The sequence below is a fragment of the Loxodonta africana genome, chromosome 15 (assembly GCF_030014295.1).
Source record: "Loxodonta africana isolate mLoxAfr1 chromosome 15, mLoxAfr1.hap2, whole genome shotgun sequence".
Taxonomy (NCBI): domain Eukaryota; kingdom Metazoa; phylum Chordata; class Mammalia; order Proboscidea; family Elephantidae; genus Loxodonta; species Loxodonta africana.
Genome location: NC_087356.1, coordinates 43938719 through 43957429, shown reverse-complemented (window position 1 = coordinate 43957429; position 18711 = coordinate 43938719). Strand labels below are relative to the sequence as shown.

Sequence of the window (18711 nt, the reverse complement as noted above, 5' to 3'; positions counted from 1 at the left end):
CCGGAAGTCTTGTCGCTTACGCACATAGCGTGCGCCCTCTGCTGCGCGGGTCTCGCTGGGAAATGTAGTTCCATGGCTCCAGCGGTCCGAAGCCGCGCCCCAGCTTGGACTACCTGCCCCACAATGCTTCGCGACTGGCGGTGCAAATCTTCGGCGACAACCTCGCGCGTCAGCAAGTGCGGCGCGAGTAGCCTGCAACCGAGTTCTATAACGTCTGTATACCTTGGGGAGGTGGATGAATCCCAGGGGTTTTTCTGTCAGCCCACATATCCTAGAAAGAGGTATTGGTCCCGGCCCTGTTGTTTTTCCCAGCAGTAAAAGAACCTGGCGGTGGACCAGACCTCAGGGTGGTGGCTCTTTTGGAGACGTCAGGACAAGTACGCGACGGTACCCCCCCCCCGCAAAAAAAAACAAATCCAGCGTCGTCGAATCCTTTCGACTCACAGTGACCCCATAGAGTTTCCCAGGCTATAAATCTCTAGGGAAGCAAGACTGTCATATCTTTCTTCTCCGGAGCCGCTAGTGGCTTGGTACTTGGGGGTAAGTAGACTCACTTTCCATGGAAACTTACTTCAGAACTCCCGTGCGCTGAAGTCCATCCTTAGACTCCGGAACCACAAATTTTAAACCCCATACCTTAGACGTTGTTCCCCACTTGGTGATGTTGGATGGCGTGCTTTGTCCAGATCGAGCCTGGCCCCACATATAGCGGTCCCTGCATTTCTTGATGATTAACAAGGGCTTTCACTGAACTTAGGAGCTCTGGTGGCGCAGTGGTTAAGCACTGGACTGTTTACCTAAAGATTGGTTTCCCTGCGGGAGAAAGATGTGGCAGTCTTGGCAGTTCTACTCTGCCCTATAGGGTCGCTTTGAGTCAGAACTGAATACACGGCATTGGGTTTCACTGAACTTAACAGCTTTCTCTCTTATTTTCTCCCTTTAGGGTTTCTGGCTGTAGAAAATAATAGGGTCCCAATTTTACAGACAAAAATAATGCCACAGCCATACCGAGACCAGTTGGAAGTTCTTAAAATTACTTGGCCTTTGTGCTTCTCCAAACTGGTTGACTCCCGCTAAGACAAGCCTAGTCATAGAGCCATTTTTCTTAGCCTCAAGACAGCCCCTCTCCGAGCCCAATTCCTAGAGTTCTTTCTTTTCCTCCTCATAACGTCTTTAAAGAGACACAGCCACTGGTTAACTGGAATGGGCTGAAACAGTTTCTGCCCTCCATCCTGGCATTCCAGATGACCTTTAGCTCATTAACTGCCTCATGCACGGTCATTCTCACCCCGGGTGGAAAGCTGACATGCTAATAACATGCAGGAATTGAACCTGTAACTTAAAAATGCTTACGCATGCTAAAAGGCTCAGCGCCTGCGCCTGCACCTGCACCTACATGTATAAACCAGCCTCAACAAGCTGCCTTCGAGGCAGTCTTGGATGGCACATAGCTCTGTCTCCTCTTTTGCCCAAGCGATAAAGTTGCCTTTCGTTCTCCTCGACTCGGTCTGTTTTTTTGGCCCTGGAGGGAGTTGGTGCCAAGCAGTACCCAGAGTTCTCGACAATAACTGTCAGGCCATTCCCTTCAAACTCACTCCACCTCCCACCTCTCTTGCAAGGTCCCCAACATGGGCTGCTGTTAAAGCCATCATCACCTGGATTCTCTTTACTGTGCTGCAGCCCCCTGAGGCTATTAGTTTCTGGACCCCCACCTTGGTATGCAAGAGGACAAGTTACTTGAGGGGATAGTTGAATCCTAGGTTTTAGGAGCATTCAGAAATTAGCACAAGGTTCTAGCTAAGATGTAGGATGTGGTATCTGGACTCCACTATTTTTGGTCTCTGCACAGTTGAAGGCCACCCTAACCAAACTTGAAACCTTTTCCGCATCACTATGGGAGCACTCTTTTTCTGTTCAGATTCCCTAGACCCTCAGCACCCACTACTAAAAGGTTAATGTATCAAGTGTTAGTGGCCAACGTCTGCTTTACTCCTCCAGCCCCAAGGGCTTTGCACTTAAATGCTGTGCCTGTACCCTCTCCTCCCATCTTTCTATTGCTATCTTCTTGTTGTTCAGACACAACTGAAATGCCATTTCCTCAGAAATCTTCCTGACTACCCCATCTCATTTACAGATCTCACTCACTAAGCCTGTATCACTTGGAAAAAAAAAACCAACCCCATTGCTGTCCGGTGGATTCCAACTCTGTCACTTTACCCATTCTTTATTTCCACTATAGAACTTTCCTTGATTTCTTTACTTGCTTGTGTACTTGTTTATCATCTGTCCCCCTCTCTAGAAAACATTTCTAGTTCAGTGAGTAGTGACGAAGGTCTTAAAAGCTTGTGAGCAACTGTTTGGTATCTGCCTGGAGCAACTAGGCATCTGAGAAGGAAGTGGACTGCAGGTCCTTTGTCATGCGACCAAAAGAAATGAATGGTGCCTAGTTATCATAACTGAACATTTTGATCAAGGACTCAATAGTTGGATCTTGATCAAAAGGAGGAAAAATGTGAAACAATTTCACACTCTTATTGGAAACCAGACTCACTGGGTACATTGAGACTGGAAGAACCCCTGAATCTATTGCCTGGAAACAGCTTACACCTTGAACCAAAACTATTCTACGAAGGCATCTTTAAACAGTAATTTAGTTCATTTAATAAAGAATATTTGCCTTGAGCATTGTTCTCTTTTAAAGAAATACCTGTATGAGATTCATGGGCAGCAGTAACTCTAAGACACAGACAAGAACTTTAAGAGGCAGAGAGCCTAAGTTAACAGTGGTGAGACAATATGGACAGACACTGTGACAATGTGAAGTATGTAACCATTGTCAATGAACTATACATGTAAAAATTGAATGGGTGTATGTTTTATCGTGTATATTTTCAGAAATTTTTTTTTTAAAGTCTCTCTGAGAAGAGGGACTTTGCTTTTTCCCTACAGCATTCTTCATTCCTAGAACAGTGTCCAACATGTAGATGATCCTCAACGAATCCCGAGGCATGATTGAATAATGAATAGATTTTATGCCTTAAACCCACAGTCTGCCTTCAGACATACAGAATTTCAGTCTCTGCACACACACTCTTGCCTTCATGGCTTTGCACACACTGTACTGTACCCTTCTAACTTCTAGATGTTCGGTACTCCACACAATAACTTCTTACTCTGCAAATTTGAACCCCTCTCCTAGTTGGGTTGGCTGCCGTTCAGAACATTGTACCCCCTTCTATTATAATCCATCTTGATCTATTTAATTGACTGTCTTATTCAAAAGACTATAAGCCCCTTGATGGCAGAGACTATCTTCCCCATAAAGTGCACATACCTAGCTTAATACTTTGGGTGTGATCAGTGATCTACAAAGATCTACCTGTCCGTGCCTCTTGTTCTTTTCTTGTCTCATTTCTCTCCATCCCATGTTCGTTTTCCCATCTTTGCCCCCTTTTAATCCTTCTACTCCTTAGGTCTGCCGGTGATGCCCAGTAACTCTGAAGGCCATTCTGAAATCCCATTGTTGACTTCGGGGGCTGACAAATACTGATTCTTAGAAAAATATGAGTGCTTGGCTTTGGGAGCTAATGAATGCTGATTCTTAGAAAAATATAAGTGCCTTGTTTCTAGAATGCTTCATTTTCATATTTATTGGTAACAGTGTTAGGCACCGTGCTAAATACTTTGCAGATATTATCACATTTAATCTTAACAAAGAAGTGGGTACTCATCCCATTGTACAGATGAGGCACAAGAAGTCCTGACCTACCCAAGCTCTTGCTGCTGAAAGGCAAGTGAAGCTGGAATGCAAACCATCAGTGACTTGAGGACCAAACTTTGATCTAAGAGAATCACTTAGATGGAGATTTATTAATTGCTCCAACCCCAATTAAGCCCTAAACTTGGTACAACCCACACAAGTAGTGCCTTTTCTCTTTAAAGGCACAATAATAGCAATGAATAGGTTACTGATCTTGCAAAATTCTATCATGCTATCTCCAGCGTGGTTTCTGTTATCAAGGCCATGTTTTCCAACTACTGTTCCTTCCTTGTTTCTAACTTTAGCATTCAAATCACCAGTATTTATCAATGCATCTTGATTACATGTTTAGTCAATTTTAGACTGCAGATATTGATTAAAATCTTCAATTTTTTCATCTTTTGCCTTAGTGGTTGCTGCATAAATTTGCGTGATAGTCATATTAACTGGTTTTCCTTATAGACGTATGGATATCATCCCATCGCTGACAGTGTTATACTTCAGATCTTGACATGTTCTCTTTGACAATAAATGCAACACCATTCCTCTTCAAGATGTCATTCCCTGCATAGTATACCATATGAGTGTAAGATTCTAAATGGTCAATACCAGCCCGTTGCAGCTCACTAATGCCTAGGATATCAATGTTTATGCATTCCATTTTATTTTTGACAACTTCCTGAATTTCCTAGATTCATACTTTGTACATTCCATGCACTAATTATTAATGGATATTTGCAGCTGTTTCTTCTCGTTTTGAGTCATGCCATATCAGAAAATGAAGGTCCCAAAAGCATGACTCCATCCACATCATTAAAGTGAACACAACTTTGAGGAGGCAGGTCTTCTCCAATCATATTTTGAGCGCCTTCCAACCTGAGGGGCTCATCTTCTGGCACTGTGTTAGACAATGTTCCGCTGCTATTCACAGGGTCTTCACTAGCTAATTTTTTTCAGAAGTAGACTGCCAGGTCCTTCTTCCTAGACTGTCTCAGTGTGTAAGCTCAGCTGAAACCTGGGTGACCCTGCTGGTATTTGAAACACCAGTGGCATAGCATCCAGCATCACAGCAACATGTATGCCACCACGGTATGACAAACTGATAGACACGTGGGTGAATATACATGTGAACCTTTCCAGATAGAATACACAGGAATCAAATCGACTACATCTGTGGAAAGAGATGAGGGAAGAATTCAATATCACCAGTCAGAACAAAGCCAAGGGCCGACTGGAGAACAGACCATCAATTGCTCATATGCAAGTTTGAAGTTAAAGCTGAGGAAAATTAAAACAAGTCCACAAGAACCAAAAGACAACCTTGAGTATATCCCACCTGAATTTAGAGACCATTTCAAGAACAGATTTGACACATTGAACACCAATGACTGAAGACCAGACCAGCTGTGGAACGACATCAAGGACATCGTACATGAAGAAAGCAAGAGGTCATTAAAAAAACATGAAAGAAAGAAAAGACCAAAATGGATGTCAGAAGAGACACTGAAACTTGCTCTTGAACGTAGAGTAGCTAAAGCGAACAGAAGAAATGATGAAGTAAAAGAGCTGAACAGAAGATTTCAAAGGCTGGCTTGAAAAGACAAAGGCAAGTATTATAATGAAATGTGCAAAGACCTGGAGTTAGAAAACAAAAAGGGAAGAACATGCTAGGCATTTCTCAAGCTAAAAGAACCAAAGAAAACATTCAAGCCTCAAATTGCTATGTTGAAGGATTCTACAGGGAAAATATTAATGCAGAAAGCATCGAAAGAAGATGGAAGGAATACAGAGTCACTGTACCAAAAACATTCCGCCATTTCAAGAGGTAGCATGTGATCAGGAACCAAGAGTACTGAAGGAAGAAGTCCAAAAACTGCACTGAAGGGAACGACAGAAAACAAGGCTGGGGGAATTGATGGAATACCAATTGAAACGTTTCAACAAACAGAGGTAGCACTGGAGATGGTCAATCGTCTATGCCAAGGAATTTGGAAGAGAGCTACCTGGCCAATTGACTGGAAGAGATCCATATTTGTGCCCATTCCAAAGAAAGGTGATTCAACAAAATGTGGAAATTATTGAACAATATCATTAATATCACATGCGAGTTAAAATTTTGCTGAAGGTCATTCAAAAGCAATTGCAGCAGTACATAGACAGGGAACTGCCAGAAATTCAAGCTGGATTCAGAAGCGACATAGAATGAGGGATATTATTGCTGATGTCAGATGGATCTTGGCTAAAAGCAGAGAATATCAAAAATGTGTTTATCTGTGTTCTATTGACTATGTAAAGACATTTGACTGTGTGGATCACAACAAATTATGGATTACACTGCAAAGGATGGAAATTCCAGAACACTATTTTGCTCGCGAGGAACCTGTACGTAGACCAAGAGGCAGTTGTTCGAACAGAACAAGGGGATACTGTGGGGTTTAAAGTTAGGAAAGGTGTGCGTCAGGGTTGTATCCTTTCACCATACTTATTCAATCTGTATGCTGAGCAAATAATAATCCAAGAAGCTGGACTATATGAAGGAGAATGCAAAATCAGGATTGGGGGAAGACTCGTTAACAACCTGCCTTTTGCAGATGACACAACCTTGCTGGCAGGAAGTGAAGAGGACTTCAAGCACTTACTGATGAAGAAAAAAATCCTCACAACTGGGCCAACATGATAAACGGAGAAAAGATTGGAGTTGTCAAGAATGTCATTTTTCTTGGATCTACAATCAACATCCATGGAAGCAGCAGTCAAGAAATCAAATGTCATATTGCATTGGGCAGATCTGCTGCAAAAGACTTCTTTGAAGTGTTAAAAAGTAAAAATGTCACCTTGAGAACTAAGGCATGCCTGACCCAACCCATGGTATTTTCAGTCACCTCATATGCATGCCAAAGCTGGACAATGAATAAGGAAGACTGGAGAAAAATTGATGCCTTTGAATTATGATGTTGACGAAGAATATAGAATATAGAATATACTGCACGCTGCCAGAGTGAGCAAATCTGTCTTGGAAGAAGTACAGCCAGAATGCTCCTTAAAAGCAAGGTTGGTGAGACTTCGTCTCATATACTTTGGACATGTTATCAAGAGAGAGCAGTCCCTGGAGAAGGACATCACGCTTGGTAAAGTAAAGGGTCAGCAAAAGAGAGGAAGACCCTCAATGAGATGGATTGACACAGTGGCTGCAACAATGGGCTCAAGCATAACAATGATTGTGAGGATGGCACAGGACCAGGCAGTGTTTCTTTCTGTTGTACACAGGGTCGCTATGAGTCAGAACCAACTGGACAGCATCTAAGAACAACAACAAATAGTAATGAACCATAAAGAAAATGATTAACAAGGGGAAAAAAAGGAAACATATAAATGAAGGGAAATGCACATTTTTGGATACTAGACGAAGAATCTCAACAAGGACGAAATCAATTTGCTTTATAATTTCTAAAATGAGTTGGAGTCAACCTGAGGCAACAGGTTTGGTTTGAAGAAGCCTAAGGAGCCCTAGTAGCACAACAGTTAAGAGCTCATTGGTAACCAAAATGTCAGCAGTTCGAATCCACCAGCTGCTCCTTGGAAACCCTATGGAGCAGTTCTACTTTGTCCTGTAGAGTTGCTATGAGTCTAAATCAGCTTGACGGTAACAGGTTTTGGTTTTTTGTTTTGAAAAGCTCAATCTTGATTACTCGCACTGGAAAGAACAACATGGGGTACTGGTGCTGTTGGAAACGTTTTCAGGGCCAAAATAAAGGCTCCTGGGGGGCAGAGCTACCATCCTACGCTATTTCTGGTGGTAATCAGAAGGGCTTGGGCCTTCAAGTTTCCCCTTCCCTAATCCATAACTCCGGTGTGATCTGGTCTGAGAGAAAATGAAGGCAATAAGGTACCACATCACTTTCCTTGTGGATATGATAGGCTTCCCCAGGGAGAGATACACAGCCACCATTGTATGGCTGCCGAGGCTTCAGTGAAGTGAAAAAACTTGATGAAAGATGCTGGTCCTGTCCCACCAGTGCATACAGCAAATTTGGTCAACAGAGCAGGTGCTAGCTGCAGCTTCCTCAGGAACCCAGACATCTCCCAGAATGCTCCACACGAGCCATCTCAAAGACATTCAACTTTATTCCACAACTTATGTTCACTTATTTGAAATAAGTTTGATGGGCACATGATAACAGAATAAAACAGCAGAAAAAGGTATTTAGTGAAAAGTAAATTGCCCTAGATAAGCTGGAGGCACTATGTGCCATAAATTAAGAAGATGGTTTTAAAAACAGTATGTTGCCTTCCTCTTCCTGTCAGATTGTCTCACAGTTCGCCCCAGAGCTAGCCAATGTCGTCGGTCTCTCGTGTATGTATATGTGCATGTGTGTGTGTACCCTTTATGCGCACTGTTTTGAACCTTACTTTTTCACTTAATGACATAAGATAGACTTATTTTAGAGTTAGACTGAGCTGCATTCAAACCCTGGCTCCACCACTTAGTTTGTAACACTGGACAGGTCACTTGTCAGATAGTCACACCTATCTAGTGGAGTGAGGGAAGGATAGTGAGTAATGTACTGTTACTGTCTGACACACAGCAGCCCCATTAAGCTCATGTTCACATGTACTGAGGATGTGCCATGTGCAAGACTCGGAACATAAATACTCTTAGTTAATCCCCACAACACTATGAGATAGGAATTTTATTCTGTTTTTAAAGACCCAATTGCAAAACCCATTTTCTTTTCTGTCTGCCATCCTCTCACCAGCCTTGCATTCTCGCTAGATTCTCACTGTGCCTACTGTGACAGGGACGTGCAGCTAAGTGTGTATTAGTGAAAGGCTGTTCTCTTTGTCAAGTGGTCCTTAATCACGGTTGCATAACAGTGGAACACCTAGACGCCCTCTCAAAAATTCTGCCACTCAGGGCTCCAGGTTTCATCCCCAAAGATTCTGATTCAGTTGTTCTGGGGTGTTTAAAAACATTTGTAAGTTTTTAAAGACTATCCAGAGATTTTAATATGCAACCAGAGTTCAGAAGTACGATGCTAGAGTAACCCTCTTATTCTGCAAATGAGGAAACAGATCTAGAGAAGTTACTTGAGTTCCCCAAGTCCTAAACAGCAGCCAGAGCAGAAGAATAGAACCCAATTTCCTGGCTCCCTAGTCAGAGGTCTTCCCAATGTAGATGCCTGTCCTTAGCTTCTGTATCAAATCAGAAACCTCACCCCACCTCCTGGGAGAAGATGTGAGGAGGAAAGCCTGTAGTACTGTGGCACAGAACAAATTGCTTAAACTCATTCCCTATGCCTCTCCCCCCTCCCCCTCCCCTGCTTTTCCACTTCCCTTTTCTCTCCCTTCTCCCTCTCTTTCTTTTCAAAGGGTGTCCATTTTGAAGGGGATTCCCAAGTAAGACAGTGCAGCACTACAAAGCAGATACAGGGATGAATTTGAGGATGGCGCCAGAGACTGGAATGATGCTGGCTCAAATACACCTCAGGCTAGAGCTTGGATGACCGTACTTCTATTTAGAAACAGGAACTCTAGCTAAATTCCCCCTCCACTCTCATACCCTTAGAACCTTCCTTTGGAGCCTCAACTTGTGGCCTGTGTTGCCTAATCCCCTGTCTTTGTAGATGGCTGGTTTATTGCCTACTCATAATTTTGACAAACAGAGAAAACCTTAGAATAAGATGGGACCTTAATATTGTTGGTGATCAAAACGAGCCATCACGTTTCTGTGCACTTAACATTGGAAGGCATCATAGTGCAGCGTTGTTACTGCTCTTGTCTTTCACTAGTCAAGAATGAGCAGGTAAGGCATGTGGAATTTTCCACATGAGCAAAGCTTTATTGAAGAGGTTTGGAAGCAGAGACAAGGAGGGCCTAAGCAATACTTACCCTGTCTCACAGAACAAAGGACTTGCCTGGGTTTTTAAAAGTTCTTGCGTGGGAAAAGATTCGTGTTTATTCATAAGCATAGATGGGGATATGTTACCTATGGTGCACGTGCAGCAGCTTTCCAAGATGGCTCCTGTCCCGGAGGCCTCTGGAATTCATACCAGAACTTATTATGGGGTGTCACACCTGTGCAGTCTCACTCCCTGGGTTCGATTCCCTGTTTGTGACTGCAGCCCCTCACTGCCCTTGGTGGAAGGTCACATAGCTGTCACAGGTGGTTGTTCTGCACATGTCCCTGGGGCTGGTTTTCTCCAGCTGCTTCTGAAAGAAAACCCTAGTGGCATAGTGGTTAAATGCTACAGCTGCTAACCAAAGGGTCCACAGTTCAAATCCACCAGGCACTCCTTGGAACCTCTATGGGGCAGTTCTACTTTGTCCTATAGGGTCGCTATGAGTCAGAATCGACTCAATGGCACTGGGTTTGGTTTTTGTTTTGGCTTCTGAAAGACAACTTTAAAGAAGTTTGTGGGCTTTTTTTGATACCCCGCCCCATCGTTATGGTGGAATGGCTTTGTTTCTGCGCCCTGGCCCATTTCTTGTTACTTTGCAGATTTGGGGGGCCCTCCATTCCCTGTCTTAGTCTGTTTAACAAAACCAAGCAGGGCTAAACACCAGTTCCTTTTAGTTCGAACCCCTGCTGGAATTTGCTTTTCTAACAAGTCCCCAGGCGATGCTAATGCTGTTGGTTAGGGACCAATTTTTACAACTGTTAATAGAGCTGTGGCTCTCAAAATTTATTACACATAAGAATCACCTGGGAATCTTATTAAACTGTAGATTCTGAATGCAAACTCTCAGCAGGGGTTTGAACCGGAACAAAGCCCTGAAACCAAGTCTTCCTGCTAGTTAAGTCCACAGGGCCCTGAAGAAAATGTGTACCATAGGACCTTTTTCTGGTAACAAAACCATTCCTTGCATAAGAATCAAGCTGCCTTTTGAAATTTTTACAGCAATGGTTGACAACTGGGACTGATTTTGTACCCCAGGAGACGACGGGTGTCAGAAATTGGATTGTGTCCCCCCTAAAATGTGTAATAACTTGGTTAGGCCATGATTCCCAGTATTTTGTGATTGTAATTTTGTTCAAGAGGATTAGAGTGGGATTGTAACACCCTTACTAGGTCACATCCCTGATCCAATATAAAGGGAGTTTCCCTGTACCACCTTTTATCTCTAAGAGATGAAAGGAAAGCAAGCAGAGAGATGGGGACCACATACCACCAAGAAAGCAGCACCAGGAGCACAGCGCGTCCTTTGGACACGGAGTTCCTGCGCTTGAGAAGCTCCTTGACCAGGGGAAGATTGAGGCCAAGGACCTTCCTCCAGAGCCAACAGAGAGAGAATGCCTTCCCCTGGATCTGACGCCTTGAATTTGGACTTGTAACCTATTAGACTGTGAGAAAATAAATTTCTCTTTGTTAAAGCCATCCACTTGTGGTATTTCTGTTATAGCAGCACTAGATGACTAACACAGAATTTGGTACCGAGAGAGTGGGGTACTGCCCTAACAGATACCTAAAATGTGGAAGCGGTTTTGAAACTGAAAGGATAGAGTTGCGACAGCAGCAGAGGACCAGTGCAGCAGAGAACCTGCAGTGGCAGAGAAGCACCAACGGCAGAGAACCAGCAGCAGCAGAACCGGGAGACCAGCGCCAGACAGCGATGGAGCCCACCCACGGAGTGAAAGAGCTGAGTGCCTGTATGCAGGAGGCTTCGTGGCGGAGTGGGGTGCCTCCAGGCACTTATCGGTGGCACTACAGATTTTGGAACACTTGCCCCAGCAGGAGAGATGCAGGCAGGTAGCCTGAGGAGCCAAGAGGCCAAGAAACCAGGAAGCAGAAGCTGAAGAGAAGAAGAACACAAGAAGCCAAGCTGCCTCAGTCTCAAGAGGTATGGCCATAACCTCAGGGGTTTCAAAGGGTGGAGACTTGGCCTCTGGTGTTTCTAAGGGTGGAGTTACCACTCAGATGGACCAGGAGAATGATATGTCTAAAGCCGAGGGAGCACAGTTGCTGTCCCAGTGGGCCTGGAAGGTGGAGCTGAAGCCTAGGGCTGAGGGGTGTCGGCTCAAAGTCCAGAGAGTGTGGCTAATACCTAGAGTCTAGAGGGCAGGGCCATTGTGTAAACTGAGAGAACAGAGGATTATTTTCAAAGCCTTGAGGGCTAATGTAATGTGTTCTGCTGACTTGCTTGGTGCCTGTTATGCCTTCTTTCCCTCCAGTTTCTCCCATTTGTAATGGAAATGTCTAGCTTGTGCCTGTTCTGCCATTGTACCTTTGGAAGCAGATAAACTTGTATTCCAGATTTCACAGATGAAGAAGAATTTTTGGATTTTGGACTTGGAGTTAAGACTTTTGCTATGATATGATGGGATGAATATGTTGTACATGTTGCAAGAATGTGATTTTTGGGGGGCCAAAGGGTGGAATGTTATGGATTGGATTGTGTCCCCCTCAAAATGTGTATATTAAGCTGATTTAAGTCATGATTCCCTGTATTCTGTGGTTGTCCTCCATTTTGTGATTGTAATTTTGTTAAAGAGGATTAGGGTTGGATTGTAACACCCTTACCAGGTTACATCCCCGATCCAATGTAAAGGGCGTTTCCCTGGGACATGGCCTTCACCACCTTTTATCTCTCAAGACATAAAAGGAAAGGGAAGCAAGCAGAGAGTTGGGAACCTCATACCACCAAGAAAGCAGTACCAGGAGAAAAGTGCATCCTTTCGACATGGGGTCCCCGCGCCTGAGAAGTGCCTTGACCGGGGAAAGATTGAGGACAAGGACCTTCCTCCAAAGCCAACAGAGAGAGAAAACCTTCCCCTGGAGCCGACACCCTGAATTTGGACTTGTAACCTACTAGACTGTGAGAAAATAAATTTCTCTTTGTTAAACTTGTGGTATTTCTCTTGTAGCAGTACTAGATGACTAAGACAACGGAGTACACAGTAACATCCAGTAGGTAGAGGCCAGGGATGTTGCTAAACATCCACAGGGTATCCAACACATACAAATGTCGATAGTGACCAAATGTCAACGGTGCCGAGGTTGAGAAACCTCCCCTTAGAGAGTCCTCAGGTGGAAGATGATGGGGGGCTTATCTACCCTATACAGCTTGTTTCACCTGCTTCATCTATACCCAGAACCCCATGGGATCAGTCTCCTCTAAACCTATGTTGTCACCAAGGAACATTTCCCTCCACCCACTCCTGTTAGTCTCTCTTCCCCACAGCACCCCCAGGAGCTTAGCTCTTCTCTTTGGTCAAGAATGTCACTCAGTCCCATCCGTTTTTTCTCTGGATAGAACCGAAAGATGCTTCAGATCCATGTGGTAGGGGAAGAAGAGGATGAAGGAAACCAACCTGTCCCAGTCTGGCCCCAGGGAGCAGTCCTTTCCCCACTGTCAAACTGACACCTCTGGCCCTGGCACCTGCGCTATTACCCCCAGGAGCCTCTGTCTCAGCTCAGCTTGCATGGCATCAGTGAAAGGATGGACTTGTGTCCCACCCCACAAAGGCAAGGGAGGAAGAAAATAACCTGTCCTGCTATTTCAGTATGTAAATGACTTCTCCAGAGGCCCCAGAGGGGCACTTTCTAAGACTGGACCATACATTTTAGCAGTGGACCTTCACACGACTGTCTCCCTTGCCTCACCCTGGTCTCTGCCCCCTCAGAGGTCTTCTATGATGGATTAATATAGTACCACTGCCCCAATCCTCAGTAGCCCAAACCCCCCTCATCCCTTCTCATCACCCTACTGTACTCTTACTTCACCTTGGAAAGTGAGCTTTTTCTTGACTTATTGCCTGTACCCCCTCCTAGAATATAAGCACAGCAGTTACAGTTCCGGGGTCAAGTTCTCTCCTTCCACGTGGGAGACCTAGCTTCGATTTCCAGGCAGTGCACCTCAAACACAGCCACCATGTGTCTGTCGTTGGAGGCTTGTGTGTTGCTATGATGCTGAACAGATTTCAGAGGAACTTCCAGACTAAAATGAGGTAGGGAGAGAGGCCTGGGGATCTACATCCAAAAATCAGCCAGTGAAAACCGTAAGGGTCACAACGGTTTGATCCCGTTGTGCACGAGATCGCACGCGTCAGGGGCTGACTCTGCGCAGCTAACAACACAGTCTTAAACAGAAACCTTGCTTCTGCTGTTCATTGCTGGATCCCAGCATCTAGCAGTTATTTGCAGAAGGAGTGACTACTGAGCACTAGTCCTTGGCTTATCCTTCCCCTCATCCTCCCTCCCGCTTTCATCCCATTTTACCTCAGGCGTGGTATAGAGTAGCCTTCCTCTACATTAACCCACAAACAGTTTAAGTGCTTAAGAATAATTTTACCAAGAACTGTGATACAACAGTGGGCCAAGATTAACACCATCCAAACATCTCTCCTGCATCTCTAAAGCTACTTCCTATGTAGGAGGCCTGCTGTGGGCTCCATTGGGTGCTCTGTACAGGGTTCCTGAAGTTTTTTACAGCAACTGTACCTTGCTGGTTTCCCTGACACCAGGCCCTGTCAGAGCTTAGGGGGGCAGGGCTTCTGGGGAGGCTGCTGAGCCTGGGGTGCTGAGCACAGAGGGGCAGCGTTCAAGCAGGAGGGGAGCAGACCCGTGGTTGTACAATGGGAAAATACTGCTGGAACATCCAGAAGGTAGAATAGTGAATTTTTATGGGACCTGACAAAACCCCTGTGAGCTGCAGCATACCTTGCGATTCTTTTCTGATTGTTCTCTCATGACGTTGTGAAGGTTTAAGATTAATCTATGTTTTCTCTCTAAAGATGAAGAACAAGTGATAGGATCTGAGAACCCAGGAGTCAGGAGACGGTGACATAAGAAGACCAAACTTCAATGATGCCGGAAGGGACCCTAAAAATACCTTGAAAAAATCATCACGTCTAGCAGGCGGTTTGCAAGACCACCTCAAAGGGAATTAAAAATTCTCCAGATTCCTCTGACTTAGCCTTTCTTTCGCTATAAAACTCTCCAGCTGGCCCTTTTAGGGCAGACAGAATTTGGGAGGAACCTATCCGCTTTGCAGCAGGCGGCTCGAATCCGCGATTTGCAGTAACAGTTGTTCTCCTCACTAGAAAAGCAGGACAAATCGTGGACACCGTTTAGATAGAGTGGGCTGACCTAAAGTAACATCGATGGGAAACAGACGATCCCGGACATGCATTATTATTGCAGGGAAAATAAAAGCTAAACAAGATGCTAGCTTCCTCAGGGTGTTTTTTAACTGGTTTAGAAAGCCCAGGCTCTCTCGGCCTTCAGTTTTGATATCTGCCTCTCCACCACTATGCAGATTTTTTTCATGATCAATGAATGATAAACAACATTACTAAAGACAAGTCTAAGGGTTCAATGCTATTTCCCCTTTGAGTCTATTTTTGACTCTCAGAAAATATAAGGAAGGATAAACAAGAGGGGCTGAGGAACTTTGTATTAACCATTTCATCATATCAGTAGAGTACTCTTTAGTAAGAAAGGACACAGAACCTGGTGAGGTACTTTAGTTTTGGTGGTGAAAGGGGCAATATAGATTAAATTGTGTCTCCCCAAAATATGTGTGGAATGCTAACACCTATACCTGCGGATGTAACCTCTTTGGAAATAGGGTTTCTTTGCTGTATTAATTGGATAATACCCGAGTAGGTTGTTCTAAATCTAAGCACAAGTAATACACCCACCGTCAGTGTAGGGGACCCCAAATTTGCTGACACCCTACAAAATTTGACACAAATTTCTTTCTATCGTTAAGGCAACCATTCCTTTTCAAGAAATTTCTTCCTTTTTATTTCCAGGGAGAATAAATGTCTGTCTCCCTTTTTCTTCTCAGCCTACTCAACACAAGCAGAAGGTTTTCATTTAGATGCCTCATATATTCAACTGAGACTAGAAGGACCCCAGTGGTCATGGTGCCCAGACCTTCTCTTAGCCCAAGACAGGAACCATTTCCAAAGCCAACTCTGCAGACGGGTTGGACAGGACAATGGGATAGTAAATGCTTCTGGTGAAGAATGAGCTTCTTGGATCAAGTAGACACATGAGACTATGTTGGCATCTCCTGTCTGGAGGGGAGATGAGAGGGCAGAGGGGGCCAGAAGCTGGCCAAATGGACCTGAAAATAGTGGAGGGAAGGAGCGTGCTATCTCATTAGGGGGAGAGCAATTAGGAGTAGATAGCAAGGTGTGTATAAATTTTTGTATGAGAGACTGACTTGATTTGTAAACTTTCACTTAAAGCAGAATAAAAATTAAAAAAAAAAAAAAAAAGGCCTAAGAAACCACCTGGACTTGCCAGCCAGCCAGAGATTTGAAACTCCAACTGAAGCAGTGTTTCAGCAATTTGAAACAAGCTGCTTCAAAGCCAGCCACTGACACCAAAGCCACAGCTCAAGGTCACACAGGAACTGCTGAAAATCTATCAACTCTGGTTCTTAACTGTTGGTATTTCAATAGTCTTGATTATTTTTGTTTACTTGTAGAATTATTATATTTTTTGCTCTAGTAATCATTGAATATCTTTAGCCTAGAAGTTCAACCTTTTTATTTCTTACACCAATTATTAAAGTAGTTTAATACCTATAAACTGTTTAAAATAGTTTTTGTTATCTACTTGTATTCATTTCTTGGTGAATTACTAGAAAAGAAAATGTGTTTTATGCTCAAGTTCCTTTTTACTATATTGTTTATTTAACCTTTTTATTACAGAGTTTATAATAAGTTTTCTTTTTTTGTTTGTTATAACCATCACAGATGCTTGGAAAGAAATTGGTTTTTTCAGGTTAGCTCAATCAGTTTTCAGCACCAACACTGTAACAAAATGTTGGCTATGTCTCTCTGTCCCACAGTCCACACAGGACAAAACTGATTCTCTGGCTATGCCAGTTTTAGCTTATAAGCTCACAGCTAACTTTACTATCAATTATAAAAAAACATTTAAACAAGCCATCTGTGTTAAACTGTGGCTGCCTTCAGAATTATCAACTTATCCATCAACCCCCTGTTTCAGCCTTTCCCATGTACGGACAGAATGTCCTACTCTGATCACAAGACGTGAAGTTTTGGTTAATAGTGCTGGATACTATCCCTTAATTATCGATGGCTGTATTGAATTTAATCCAAATCACTCTGTTTGTACTCACCTCCGGGAATCCCTAAATTTTGGAGAATTGCCCATCTGTGATGACCCATTAACTGCAACCTGGCTTAAAAGAGCCAATCAGTCCATTGCATTTCCTAATATCCAAACCGGAAAAAGCATGTTATGTGCCCCATCTGGATATGTCTTTTTACGTGGAGAATCACCTTATACAACAAAAAAGTCCAAGAATTCATCTTATACTGGCTGGTGTTTGGAATTCATAGGAGTTCCCATGAGTATCCATTCACACAGTGACAGCTTAGTATGGAACAGTGATTCAGAATTACCATCTAGACAAAAGAGAGACCTCATCCTTTCAGGAAATCCCATAGCTGATTACTCAGGATGGCGATGGTCTTTCTTAGGTGCTACTATACTTTGGTTTGAAATTGTACAATTAAAATGTTCATTCGTAATCTGTCTTCCTCTATGGCCCAAATTGCTGATAGTGTTACTGATAGAATGGCTGCACAACGAAAATCTTTAGAGTCTTTGGTAAAGGTAGTATTGGACGATGAAATTGCTTCGAACTGTATTTTACCCCAGCAAGGAGGGGTTTGTGCTATCTCCAATAGTTCTTGCTGTTCGTGGATAAATACCTCTGGAGAAGTAGAACAAATCAGATAAACCCATTGCCGTTGAGTTGATTCCAACTCATAGCAACTCTATACAACATAATAGAACTGCCCCATAGGGTTTCCAAGGAGTAGCTACTGGATTTGGACTGCCAGCCTTTTGGTTAGCAACCGAGCTCTTAACCACTGCTCCACCAGAGCTACAGTGAAGTAGAGTAAGACATTTCTAAAAAAACACCAAAAGTCCTCTTGGTTGCATAGTATTCCACCACCCTCCCCCCACCCCCTGAGACAGCCTCTTCCTTCCTTGACATTTTTAGCTGGTTTCCCCAAAACACCAGATATGGGATACACTCCTTTCTATTAATCTGTCTTTTTCTTCTAATCAATGTAATTATTATCATAAAAAAATTATTCTAGGACTTGTTAAATGTATAATGCATTGTGTTTCTCATTTCCACAGCCAGTCCTCAAGGCATGTGACAAATTATGTATTTAGGAGAAGCTGATTTTTCTAAGGAAGGTGAAGTTTAGCTCTGAAGTCAAAATCTGTTTAGAATGCTGGTTATTCCTTTTAATGTAGTAGCCCTGTTTCCTATGTTCTCCCTACTTAGAATCTGTCCACCCTGAAGATAAAACCCAAAGCTATAGCAAGGCGAAGTCAGATACTACCCAGCTACTAAAAAACCAAATGGTGTCTAGTTGCTAAGGAACAGAATCCAAAACCTAAGAATACAATAAGGAGAAAAGACTTTTACATCTGGATTTAGGAGAGAAATATGGTGAGATCCTATTCCCTGCAGAAAGCAGATGTTACCAGATTAGGGTCTGTGCCCTGAAGCAGTCGAGCCAATGAAATATACTCCAAGTCAGAAAGAGTGAAAGCGTTTATTAAGGAGTTGTATACATCACCGGGGACCCGGCAGCAACACAGCCTGTCTATATGGAGTCCCAAAGAGCAATTTTAAATTAGAGCTTATATAGAATTTTACAAGGGTTTGAAGTGTCTTTGTAGTCTACAGATGGCATGGCTGGAGGAATTATTCATTACAAGATAGTGACAAAAGTCTCTTTATCAGACTAAAGACACATATTGGACACCTGGGTTCTGATTTTCCTGTGGGAGGTTGTAAGTCACAGGAAAAAAAACAAAATTATTTGCATCAGATTAAACAACAAAGTCATTAAAATAAGGTCAAAACTAAGTCATTAAAGGTATGCTAAGAAGGAGGCAGGCAGAGGAAGGAGAAAAACTTATAGGTTCATTATGGCGTTAGTT

At 43.4% G+C, this 18711-nt stretch overlaps 1 long non-coding RNA gene across 2 annotated transcripts; it reads left to right on the top strand.

Moving 5' to 3' along the window:
- The first annotated feature begins 5 nt into the window (after nucleotides 1–5).
- LOC135227795 (uncharacterized) lies at nucleotides 6–13560 on the top strand. 2 transcript variants are annotated; one of them, XR_010317972.1, is made up of 3 exons: nucleotides 6–540; nucleotides 10888–11599; nucleotides 11931–13560. It is a non-coding gene; the product is annotated as an uncharacterized LOC135227795 (long non-coding RNA). The 2 variants fall into 2 exon arrangements; XR_010317971.1 differs by having other exon boundaries at nucleotides 10888–11408; nucleotides 11494–13558.
- Nucleotides 13561–18711: the final 5151 nt, after the last annotated feature.